The following is a 13,559-nucleotide window of genomic DNA, read 5'->3' on the forward strand; positions in this document are numbered from 1 at the left end:
TCGGTTCATTTAAGACATAATATCTAACTGTGTGTGTATGCATCACATGTGAATCTTGTTCTTCTTCTCCATGGGAAGTATGTTCATTGTTTCTCTGGGGCGATTTACACCACATCACTGCAAGCAGGCGGTAACATCCAGTGAAAAGCATCCGTGTCTGTCTCCCATGTGTCTTTCTGTCTGCAACTTTCTGTTTTTCGGCTGATCTATCTTCAAGCTTGCTGGGATCTGTTTCACTTTGGTCACTCATTTGCACCTGAGACCTGACAAAAGCACAGATTTACTTTTATCAGAAGCATGTGGATCATTCACACCACCAGACAGGCTCACATATGTACTTAATGTTCACCCTGAGGGCCAGTTATCAGGCTTAAAGGGAGATGACCACCCCTGTAATCAGCGTGTGTGAGAGTCTTCACGTCTAAAGGGCTTTTGGAGGTCCCACACTGTCTGCCTGGCATTAACCAGCGTGATTGATACTCATAAGCAGACCGTATGTGAAATACCTTCTCTGTGATGTCATGGGGCAACCTTCATCACCTCTCTCTCCCTCACTCCCTCCTTTGCCCTCTCCTTCCTTCTCTCCTTCCCTGCAATTGTCTGTCTAGAAAGCACTCACTTCACATATATCAAGGACCCTTTTCTTTCCCCTCTTCAGTTCAAGCCGGCTGGCTGTTGACAGTGTGTCTCAGAGGATCTCAGATGAAGATAGTTTTCATATAACGGAAAAATCGGGTTGTTGTTGTATGAATTTTCCCAGAATACCTTGGAGCAGCTGCTTTTCCCATTTACTCTAGAACATTATTCTCACAATCGCTCCCTCCGCACCATTTTTATACTTCCTCCTAACATGGCTAAACCGCTTTGAAATTTGCTTTTTAAGTAGATCCGCGGTTTTCTGGTGAGGAAAAACAAAAACAGTCTATATTTCTTTGTGACTTTCTGCATATGTGTGTGTGTGTGTGTGTGTGTGTGTGTGCAGGCTGATGTGCAGCTCTGAGGATTGATTTAAATGAAATCATTGACCTACTGTACTCTCTAATCACACTGGCCATATCCTGTCCTGATGGGGGCTTCTCCCTCTTGACTAGCCTACAAAATCCTCTCCTCAGGGACCCACCTATTAGAAGCCAGTTAATTTCTGATAAGCCGGTGGAATATTGCTTTGCCCAATCAGAGGTGTCTTTACTTTTCTCCATATGCTCAACGTACGTACGCTCAACTAGGAGGAAGTTTATAACACATATGCATCGTTTGCATGCACACAAATGAATGTATATTTTCATGCTTGTGGGGATGTTTATTTATGTATGTATATGGATCTATGTACGATTGTCTGTGTGTCTCTTTGACCCCTACACTGACCTTTTTCCCTAGTCCTTGCTTGGGTCTTAAATTATTCATGTGTGTGTGTGTGTGTGTGTGTGTGTGTGTGTGTGTCTGAAGCCTATGTGCATTTGTGTATGTGTGTGCACTTCTGTGTGTGTGTGTGGAGGAGACAGTCTGTTTCTGTGGCTCCAGTAATCAGCCTCCTGCTCCCAGCCCTAACACCTGTTCTCCAATTAACATGCAGCGTGCTGGGGCCCACTCCCTTCCACCACCACTGCTTTCTACCCTTTTCCTTCCTTCTTTTCTCCTTCTCCTCTCACCCTCAGTGCATTGCTCCCTTTCCACCTGCCCCAGTTTGTATTTGTGCTTCTGCACACCCCTCTCGCCCTTTTGCTCTCACATGCTTACTATTTTAACTCCCTATTGCTTAATTCCCGTGCTCCTCTTTTTTCTCTCAGTCACATTACCATCTCCTTCACCAACACCCCCCTCCACCCTCCCTTTAGCCTGTCTAATTTTGCCATAATTAGGCAGTGTCATTAGGACACCTACCCAAGCACAAGGGAGTTTGCAATTCCCCAAACGGCCCAAACCCCCTCTTTTCTAATCTCCTTTCCATATTGTTTCGGTTTTCTCTCCCCCTTCTCCTGCTGCTGCTGCTGCTGCAGCCCCCTCCACCTTCCCTTCTTCCTAATCCTGATCTGAGTGAAAGGGGAGAGAGAGGAGATCACAGCTGATCCACTGGGAGGGGTGAAGGGACAGAGGGTGGAGGGATGAAGAGGGCAAGGGCAGGAGTTGACAAAGAGATGACTCGAGTTGCTTTTGGGGGCGAATTATCTAACGCCCCAGTGCCTGCTGTGTCCGCTAGTTTTGCAGCTGCATAGGTGAACTGTTATACTCGCAGTCCTAATGTGACATCTCTGTTTGCAGGATGTCACTTATCCTTGACTGATGGTCTGACTTGTTTTCTGATTGGTTAGATGATTGATCAATAGGAAGTTGGATCAATGCCTCTGGACTCATTACTATAAATGTAATTCTTCAAGCTCATGCAATCAATGTATTTATTACATTACATTTCTTTTCTTTTCTTTTTTAAATAAACACGCGTAAATAAATCTTTTTTCAGAAACTGGTGGTTGATTATTTTGACAGGTCATTTTTAAGGTCATTTATTAAGTGAAAAAGACAATTATTGAGTGCTTTCAGGTCAAAATTCAAATACTGGTATTTCTTTTATTTTTATTTCTTTATTTTTGGATGATTGCTTTCACTGTTTGAAACTTAGCTCGTTCTCAATCTCAACCCAGGCAGATCTGTTAATGGTGGTATTATTGCCAAACTGATCTCTGACCTCAGAGAAACTATATTGGTTCTGGGCCTCAGTATTTATGAGTGAACTGTGGGGTTTACAATGGAGACAAGCAGATGTCAGTATTAGTATTAGGCTGTGTGGGTTGAATGGGATTTGTGGAGGTGGTGGGGGTCAGCTCTGAGTGTGTGCTTTTATATTTGGCTAAGAAGCTGAGATCAATAGTTGGTCATATAGAGTGTGCAGAGGGATCCATTGTAAGGCAGGAGACTTGTGAGGGGCACTGGGGTGATCAATGGTAAGCACTATCTCACTAATTGATCGTGTTTCCAAGAGGGCCCTTTTTTAACAAGCCGGTGCTCGGAGAAAAGACGAATAATCAATAGGAATTTTCCAATGTTGTCAATATGCCTATTCCCTCCCCCACACTGAAAATGAGCTCACAAGGACTGTTACATACTTGTGCACACTTTCATCAGCAGCAGCTTAAACCCAGAGTTTTTATTTCAGAAGGATGCGTTACAGTTTATTTTATTCTTTTATTTATTAAAACTATAGTATATGAGTCTCGAGAAATGACTTTATTTGAGCTCAGCTCCGAGAACGATCCATTAGTCTTAATCTTAGGTTGTGGGTTGTATTGATCTGTTTGTAGTCTTGGTTCTAGTTATGTGCATGTACCACAGGTTTGTTTTCATTGAGTGCGTGCAGGCTTTCCTTGCTGATCAATATACAGAAGATTGGTTTAGTTTCATCTCAATTACAAATTTCCTCAGGTCAATGTGCATTATTGCAGTTATTAGTGAGCAGTTCCTAATGCTGGTATAAATCTTGTGTCACATTTTTCCCCGTGAAAACACATCTCACTCTTGGATATCTCACTTCTGCGGTGCTTGTGAGCTGTTAAACTCTGTCATTTTTATCGTTTTTTATGGATCGGCGCTGTCTGGAAAGTTTGACAATAAACTATTCAAATATCTGTTGCTGTATGTAAATACCTGCTCCCTGCCACTGTGGTGTATTAGACAGACAGTGTGACCATCTGTTTTGATGTTAGTCTTTCCACCTGCGTGTGCCTGCCTGTCATATTTTCTTTAAAAAACCCATGATGATGCAGACTACTTCCCTCTGTGCTTCCTGCAGGGCTTTGCTGCCTACCTGTTTTCACAGCAGGTCACATAAAGTTACTCCTTGTCCTACTAATGATGGGGAATATTGGCCTCCTCATTCTTCAACTGAAAAGAAAATAGAAGCTACAAGTCTTTGGGAAAAGAACATTAAACTATCAGCCAAAGAATAAATGCAGCAACATTTTTTGGACTGTGTCAGAGGTCGAATTCCTTCCCTTTCCCAGATGCATACTCAAATTCTACCGCCAACTCGCCCCGTTAGGTCGTCATATACGCGCTTGAGAGTTTTATGTGTGAGACAACAATGTCATTTTAGGAGACTGTTTCTCATGCATCCAGTATTAGATTTGCCTTTTACTGTACTTAATTAAAACTCATAATTCTCTCTGTGTACACTTGTATGCTCTCTTTACCTTTTTCCTCTCATATTATTTTAGGATGAGTTTTTTGAGGTTTGGTCCAAAGCTGGAAATGGCGCGCGTAGTGTCTGAACCCACACGCTTTGGAGAGCACAACTCAGTTTCCCATTTTTATTGTGAAGTCACAGATCTTTTTGCCAAGAAATTATTGAAGTCCAGTCAAATATATCAAACCGTGTTCATTCCTGAACCCGAGCAATCAGCGCTAAGATCATAGCTACATGGCTGCAAAGTGGGATCTCTCAGTTACCTCCATTTGATCCTTTGACTGGAAAAGAGTTGAAGATGATGGCGGTGAAGTTGTTGCAAACTGAGACAAATACACCTTGACATACTCTTAGTGCTGCTGTAGCTGGCTGAGGTGTTTAAGCTGTCAGTTTCTATGACAGTAAGTGGCAGTCCAGTTACAGGTGAGCCTCAAAATCTAACATTTTCAATGTGTGCAGACTTGGCTTTAATGCTGCTGTTGAATTCACTAAAGAAACTGAACACCTCATAGAGAAGCATGTTTACACTCTTAGTTACTGCTACAGCAGCCATTACTATCTTTGCATAATTTACCTGTCTGTCACACATGCATGTACAGAGACAAAGTCTGCCCCCCTCAGTCCGCTGTCACAGGTCTCTCCCTGGTGAGCTGGTACTGTCCAGTCCCTCCAGACCCTCTGTCAGCAAGCCCCTCATGCAGGGGTCCAGGCAGCGTGGCGACAGAGCCCTGAGGCTCTAGTGCACAACGCCTCACACAGCAGAGCGGCACGCAGGCTGGACCACTGAGCAGCTGGCACAGGACTGTGGGGATGGCTCCTCCCTTGGGGCAATGCAAGCAGGAGAATGACACAAAGACAGACAGGGAGAGACGATGCAATGTCTAGAATATCAAATTCTCTGACAGGCACCTCTTCAAACAGTAAGAGCCACACTCAGAGTTAGACCGCTGAAAATGAGTTCAGGGACCTTTGGTAAGTCTCAAGCTCTCTACATTTTGGTGTCACGTGAGCTGGAAATACCCGGGACTCCAGCGTGCACAGGAAGTGTATAATGAGTGGAAGGTTATGGGCCGAGTTTGTGTTTGGTCACCTTTGCTCTGATACGGCCAGCATTTGGCTGTTGTGGCTTGAACTCTGCCACAAGAAGTAGGCCTGGTTTGTTTTCTTTGAGAGCCTACACAGGGGGCAGTAGGAAACAGACAGCAGCGGAGAGATGCTGTGACAGGAAATGGGATCGGACTACCAATGGATGAACTGCGGGGGGGTATTTATGAATGGGAATTTCGAGTAGGGGTGGGATGCTGGGGAAAACCCTCCCATTTGTCTAGCCACTAATAGGGTTCACCTTTGGTTGAGCAGTGAAGGGATTAAGCAGGGACACTCAAAGGATCACAAGTGGGCAAATTACAGTGATTTAGCAGTACTTCAGATCATGAGCAAGCGAACAAGAAATTCCTGCACTGGACTTTCATAAGAATCTAGAATCTTTTGTGTGTGTTTTTGTGTGTGTTGGGGGGTTGCTGGAGTCAAAGGCCAGTTAGCAGTGGTATTTAGTAACAGGGGCTGTTTTCTTTGGCCGGACACTGCTGCTGGGGGTGACTGGGTTTGGTTGTGGTTAAAGGCTTAAATTTCACTAATGACTTAACAATGCCCCCTGGTGCTAAGCCGGCCCCAAAGGCCACCTTGTTTTTTTGTTTGTCTATTTATCTGGGATCTGGAAAGACTTATTTTTCTTAGGAGTTAGATTTCTCTGAAATCCCTGATGTTCACTTTTTGAAAGCATTTCCAAACACTAATATTTACACATCTGCAGTATTTTTTTTTTAAATAAAATTTGATTAAGTATCCCTTTTGGCTTGACTGGCAAAAGTTATTCTTCCTGCGATCCATGAAGGAAGCAGACAGGCAAAGATGCTGTGTATAGACACAGTTCTTATACAATAGCTTTTCATTCTTAAGAACTTCGGTACATTTATCAAAGCTGCTTGAAAAAAATCAAGCATGGAGTAGCGTGGAGCATAGTATGGAGTGCAGGATTGCTGCACAAACCCTTCCCACTGAAGGCAAGTCCATGGTGTGTTTCCATCTTACTAAGAAGATCTGTGGTGTGACCTTTATTAGCCATTCCCAAGCAAATTTAATGTGCAGGGCACAATGAAGATACTGTGCATTATCTTTAATAATAATGTTTAATAATTTGTTAACTGTCACAATTTGCTGTCTTTGTGCTATTTCGGATGTTACATCCTATCCTATAGTCATGGCTATACCCAGGTTATGTTCCCCTTGAGATTTAGTTTGGTTTAGTTATGTTTTTTCTTTTTTTTTTGCTGACTTCATGATAGATTTCAGTTACAGATAAGAAAACAACCCACGTTTTCTATTGACCGTATGCCAAACACTATTTTTTAACTGCCTTGCAACAAACACAGAGTAAAGAACCAAAATGGGCTTAAAAGTAAAGAGAGTGAGCTGAAAGCCTGAAGGTTTTGAAGCATTTTCACGAGATCTCATGAGAACTGTAGCGGTGGCTTGTCTGATGTGGGGATGATTGCTGGATCGAACATAACATTAACAGATAAAAGTCTGACAGGAAATGTGAATTAAAAACGGTAACAGCAGTTTAACAATTGTCGCTGCAATCTTTTGGATCCATGCAGCAGGGTGTGGGATGGTCCTGATGAATCTGTCAGGGCCGAGGGCAGGGGGTGATGTGACTGCTGACAGGCTCCCAGCAGGCATGCTGAGAGCCCCAACAGTCTGCATGCCCTCCCTAAAGCCTCCAACCTCCTGGCCCCCCAACCATCCTGCTCCCCTTCTCCTCTCGCAGTCCACGGCTCCCACACATTTGTTGTGTATTAGCCATGGACAGTAAATTACAGCACCCTGAACCTCTGAGTGATTCCATTCCCATCTCTTCGCACGTTCCTCCTCTCTCCCTTCAGCACCATTATCCAGTTCACCTTCTCTGCGTCTGTCTATCTTCCTCATTTTCTCTCCTTTTGATCTGTTTTCCTTCTCCTGTCTGTCATAGTCGTCCTGGCTTTTCGACTCCCTCAACCCTGTCAGATTTCTCTCCCCTGTCTGTCTTTCTCTCACTTCTGCTATACTTCTCATCCTCCTTTCTCCATTGTGTCACGCTACACAGCGTTCCCTCCCAAACACATCCCCTCCGCTCCCCCTTTACTTTCTTACAAGCAGGTCCCTGTTGTCTAGGCTTCACAGGTTTCTCAGCAGTTTCTCTCTCTCTCGTGCTGCTTCCCATCCCGCTCTCTCGCCCTCTTCTTCCCTCTCCCTCCTTACGCCCCCCCCTCCCTTCTCTCTCTTTCTGGAAACAGATGTTGTTTGTCAGATCTTATCATTACTGGCTAATTAAGAAGACATCTCTTCTCCTTCTGTTGTTGCTTCTCTTTCCTCTCCTCTCCCTCTCAGTGGCATCCATCTCAGCTTCATTGTTCTTTTCTGAGAGAGGTTTGGGCCAAGCTTTATACACGTTATTGGTAAATCTTATTATCTGCTGATTGATTGAAAGGGTATTGAAAAGGTAAGATTAGATTTTGGTGCGTCGTGGATGACCTTCTGGTATATTTGAAATCTATTCAGTTGAAGAAGGTGCTACGTGTCTCCATCTGACAGTTGTGAGAGTATATTTTGAATCCTCGTCCCTCAGGACACGCCAAGCATGCTGGGAGAGGTCAGGCCACTGATGGGACTTCTATTCCCTGTCCTGGTTGTGAATTCATGTTCTCTAGACTCTGAATATCTATCCATATCTATCTATTTGGCAGGCTGACCGCAGTCCCATGTGGATGGTCTGTATGCTATGCTTTTGGCTAAGCTCGAGAGACTAACACATTAATTCATTTTAAATTGTTGAAATGTGCACATTTAGCAGCTGGTGAGAGGTTATTCAGTAAAACACTTTTTGCACCCAAGAGAAACCCCTCAAGTGCCTCTTGAGTACCCTTCCCATCATTCCACTTTCCTCCTCGCAGCCCTCTCGAGCTCCCAGCTCCAGAATGCCACAGTCACTTTTTCAGTGGCAAGCCTAAAGGTTTTACAGCGCTACCCAGCTCTATAAATCAGCACCAGTGGTTAAAATGTTTGGCTTTGTCACAGTTCTCAAGTTTAGAGGCGGGGCAGGTCTGGGCCGGGGTTGCAGAGGTGAAGCCAGGCCGGGAGGCAACGGAGACGAGGCCAAAAGGGACACAGCCAATCCAACAGTCAAATTTATAAAGAGCTGAGTTCACCCATGTGCTCGCTGTCTGCTTGAAGGTGTGTCTGGTGAAAGTTAGCATGTTTCTTTTCGAAGCCCAACTTCTTAGACCTGCATTTTGTCTTCACACAAACAGCCAAAAGAAGAAGCCTTAATAAAATCTGTGTTTAATAGAGGCAAAATAATTCTGTTGATGCGTAATTACCTGAGGCAGGGATAAGAAGGGATAAATAAAACACACAGCATTAAGTTGCTGCGTGGTATATTCACACTGTTTTATTTTACATGAGTAAGATGGCCAATTGAGGATAATCTTCCCAGCTCACACGGGATAAATACTGCTGTCAAATGAGATCAGGGTCCTACAGTGACAACCCATTTAGTAGATAAAGTCTTCATCTGTATTTAACTTGTGGAAATAATGAAACAGATGAGGGTCAAGCTTTTTTTTTTTTTTAATGATGATGACTGCATATATGTTTAAAAAGCATCCTGGAAAAAAGAAAATGAAAGAGAAGCTGTAGGGAGTTTGTGTGGCATTTGCTGGTGAAAGGGCAGTGAAGGTGATGCCACAGATATCCCTGTATGTTTTTAGGAGGAGGAGGGGAGCGGACTGGGGACGACTGGTGTGAAAGGTCCTGTGGTGGTATGCGACAGAGGGGGTATCAGTTCGTGGAGGGTTTTCTGTGCCCCATTAGCAATGTCAGAGGTCAGGTGCCCCGGGTGTTAACCCTGGTGACCAGTCTAGCTCCCAGTCTGCCAGGGGACCCTGGTCCAGGGGTATTTATTACTCTTCCCCCCTGACACATACACATCTACCATGCTCCAATCCCCCCCCCCCCCAAATACACCTCCCCTCATGGAGGAAAACAAAGCTCCCCCAGCCATTTCTCAGCCAAAATATATGTCCTAATTGGATGCATATCCATACAGTGATGCATGATGACCCATCTGTAGATTTTTGTCTTACAGTGAAAAATTGTTACGTCCTCCCTAATTTATCCAAATCTTCATTCCTAGCCATGAGCTGCAGCGTGTTTTGGCCCATTTCACGCGTGTTTTATTAAAAATCAGCTAGCATGCTTACACTTTTTAGGCATTTGTTTTTTAGGCATCACTTTTTCTAATGTGTATAATTCTGCATGATTGATTGTGCACACATGGCTGCTTTCAAGTCAGTATTTGTCTTTGTGTGTGCATGTGTACATGTGTGTTGTTTTATGGCCTGTGTGTGTGTGAGACATACGCATGCATGCGTGCATGTATCTTAGCCTGCTGTACGAGTTAGTGTTCTCAGTGTGTGAGTGTGGCAGAGGAAGGCCCTCAGCATGTCAGTATGTTTTAATGCTTCACATCTGGTTTCCTAATTTTCCTCCCCTCCTCCCCACCTCCCCACCCGCCTTTCAGCTCCCCTCCACCACGATGTCAGGACACTGTTTTGTTTTTTCAGGGTGGCGGTGGGGAGGTGATGGAGGGGATGTCTGATGAGTGATGGCCCTGCATACAGGACGTCGACATTCTTCCTCTCTTCCTCCGTGTCCGCCTCTTCTTCATCTTTTTTGCATTTTGCAGCCTTTTTTAGTTTGATTATTAGGGATTACAGACTGGGTCAAAAATTACATTTATTAAGATGATGAAGAAGAGCGTCTCTTTTTCCGTCTCCACTTTTCGCCTCTCACCAAGCAGCGGGGAACCAACTTTTGCTGAGCAAAAATGATGACGGTCCCCCCTTCCCCATAGTTTCCTTTAAGTTTTCTCCTCTCGTATATTTGGATTGAAGCATAAATTTGTCACTTTTGCTGCACCGACCCAAAATTAGAAAACCAAAGCCAACTCCAGGAAAGTGAGATTCGGAGTGTTTTCTGTGCTGCTGGCTAATTTGAACTCTTCATTAAAGCCACGCTTGAATCAGATTGCTTGAAGAGCCACTGCAACCAGTAAAAGTTCATTTACAGCGAGCATAGTGGGTGATGTGTTTTACGACTATGTGAAAAGGCAGTTTATGTCAACAGTGATTAGTGCTGATGAATGCCTATGAAAATTTTTGTTAAGTCCTTTGGTGCTTAGGTGCTCACTGCATGATTAAGGCCATGTGTAAAGCAGAGCAAAGCCTACATGTGTAACAGATGCCAAAATCGACTGAGGAATGTGAAACCAAGCATAGTAAAGAATGAAAGTGTGTTTAAAAAAACTGTTAATCTTTTATTGTTTTTAGTGTCACGACTTGCAGTTTGGTCACTGATCTAGTTTTAGCAAAGCCAGTTGTCACTTCTGGGATGCCCACCTCATGCTGCGAGGCCTGTGTTTAGTCTTGGGAACTGACGCAGATGTAGACAAAGGGGACTGGAGGCCTTGACAGAGATTTAGAAGTGAAGACAGAAAAGAAAAAAACACACTCCCTGTGGTGCTCTAGTGTAAAATGATCCCAAAGTTTAAGACTTGGGTCTATGTTTTGTTTGTGTTTCCTGTTTTAAGCGTGTCTGTGGAGGGAAGACACTGCAGAAGATAAAACTTGATTCTCATAGCTGACTGCAGCATGCTGTAGGGTAATATTTGCCACTAATGTGGAACAGCAATCTTAATCTAAGAAGTTTTATTTTTAAAATACACTTTTTCAAGATTACCAATAATGCTTTGTCTTATAGTCTGCAGTTCTTCTTCAACTGTCAGTCGTTAAAACAAATATTTATTGTGGCAGACAGTTTAAAAGTTGGTTCATACTTCCCATTAGTTTTATTTGCACTGTGTTACCCACTTGACAGTGTTTTAATAAAAACAGGATCTCTCTTTTTCACCTGCTTTATGGAGCAGTATAATCTGTGGATGTGTAACAAGGCAGCCATTAAATATAAACACGATAACTCCGGTGGAGTTCTTTGAAAATAGCCTTTCTCTGCAATTTCCCTGTGACATGAGGATCACCTCCAATTCATAGCGTGTTCTTTTCGTCTCTTCTGTGTGCACGGGGAGGTGTGTGGGTGTATTAAATTACCAAAACAAAAACAAACAACAGCAATATTAAACTTTTGCAACCACAATAGAGGAGGGGATAAAAAACAGAGGGTCCTCGACTTCTTATTAATTATGCAAGATTAGTCTAATTATAATTCAGCAAATGAATGTGTGGCAGAAGGTGCGAGGCGACGGGGCTGGGAGATTTGCATGTTAAGTGGGCAGGGGGAAGCGGCTAATGCATGCTAATATATGCGTCAATGTCTCGCTTTAATTTCAGCATTTGCAGCTGTGTGCGTCCGAACTGAGGGGGGGGGGGTGAAAAGTTGACTCAATGGGTTTTTGGGAGGGGAGCAGAGGTGGGTGTGTCAGTGTATTAGAGTGTGCATGTATGCATGCATGTGAATGTGTGGTTGTGAGCGTGCATGTGTGAGGCATCCGGTGTCATACAAACAAGGAATGATGAGAAGAAGTCAACAAACAAGGTCAAGAACCCTCAGAAAGTGCACAAAGCCTGAGATGGGTGTAGACAGCCTTTGAATTAGGTTGTGATTTTGGTATCTGATGCATCACTACAGCAGAAATTTATCATGTCAGTCAGTCAAGTGAGTGATTACCACTGGATTGTGTGAGGAAACCAGTGTTACCAAACCACAAGCATACAATGGACCTGCTTACTGAACCAGAAATGTGATTCCTGTGATGTAATGGTTTATGCATAAGGCTTCTATATTCCTTTAAATGAGCCACAGTGTAAGAAACATTGGCCCAGACATAATAAATATGTCTTCTGTATCACGTCAGTAGATGCAGTAAAATGAAACAGGACACTTTTGATTATTGTCCACTCGTAGAATCCAGAACCAGACTTTAAAACTCTACCTGTGCGATGCACTGCAGCATGTATGTTAAAATCCTGCAGATGTGCCCTTTTACATGTTTCCACCCCAAACTGAGCGCAGCTTTGAGTTCGGAGGCCTAAGCTCTAAGTGATAAATTGCAATCGCCCTCTGCCAACAACAATATTGATTGTCCTCTGACGAAATAGCTCAAATCAAGAAATATTGGACACACTGTTGGAACAGAGTTAGAAGCCAGGTCCTGTTCGCAAGGGAGGAAGTTGGAGCGAGTGATGGAAGAATAGCGAGTAAAAGCTGACAGAATGAGGGAGAGATTAGTATTCGATGGGAGGATTCAGGGCCATGGGGCCAATATGAAGTTCCTCTCCAAACAACCGCTCTACATTAAGATGACTTATACTTGCGGAAAACACAGTGTGGGTGGGATTGGAGCTACCCATGAATCCCCCCCCAAAACTAACAAAACCCCAAAAGAAATACGCTGCATCCTTGTGCAACATTTTTCTCTGCTTCACTATTGTTTGTTTTATCGGAGCGCTAATGGGTGTGTTTCTCACAGACACGGCAGAGATGTGGCAGATGTGTTTACTGTGAAGTGAAGAAGCGTAATTACATCACAACCCTGCATCAGCGCGTAGCTCAATCCTATTTTATTGCATTTAAACACACGTCCTCTCTTTAAGTCCTCCACCTCCTGAGCCCTGTCTGCACCTGTCCTCTTTATATACTTTCCTGCCTCTCACCTCGCCAAGTCTCTCTCCTGGCTCCGCGCTGGTTTTCAGTGATGGAATGTGTTCTTGTTGTTTCCTTTTCTTTCCCACCGCTGTCTTTGCCTCTCAGCATGGGGACTTTGGGATTGCGGCAGAGCTGCGTTGCCATGGCAGCGGGCTGTGTTGCCGAACTGCGTACACCTGGGATTTGGAGTCTCTCTCCACAGTCTCCCTCTCTCCTATTTATTCCACCTTTCTCTCAGGTTTCCTTTGGTGCAGCAGAGGCTATCAGCACCACTCTCTCTCTCTCTCACCTACTCTGTGTCTGCACAGTCTATCACACCCAGAAGTAGACTCACATACGTAATGAGACACATATACTTGAAAACAAAATTCATGTCCATACCAGTGCCTGTGCCTCTATCGCTACCTTCCATCTTCCCACCTCCTCGTTTCACTTTCTCTGTAGTTGTCTGTACTTCATTTCCCTCTCCATTCCCATGTGGGGGTTCAAATACGGCATTGTGGGATACCACGGTCCCTTGAGTCTCCTGGCATACATCACTGTCTCCAGTGTACTTTGAAACACCGTGGCTGTTTCACTGGACTGTGCTTCAAAATCTCATTACTTGATTTAAAGTGTA

The 13,559-nt window shown here is 43.9% G+C and overlaps 1 protein-coding gene across 1 annotated transcript in view; it reads left to right on the plus strand.

The window, feature by feature from the left end:
• The window catches only part of ebf2 (EBF transcription factor 2), a 28,366-nt gene that overhangs the window by 7,265 nt on the left and 7,542 nt on the right, over positions 1–13,559 (plus strand). The window lies entirely within an intron of this gene.

This window comes from Oreochromis aureus, linkage group 12 (genome assembly GCF_013358895.1).
Source record: "Oreochromis aureus strain Israel breed Guangdong linkage group 12, ZZ_aureus, whole genome shotgun sequence".
Taxonomy (NCBI): Eukaryota; Metazoa; Chordata; class Actinopteri; order Cichliformes; family Cichlidae; genus Oreochromis; species Oreochromis aureus.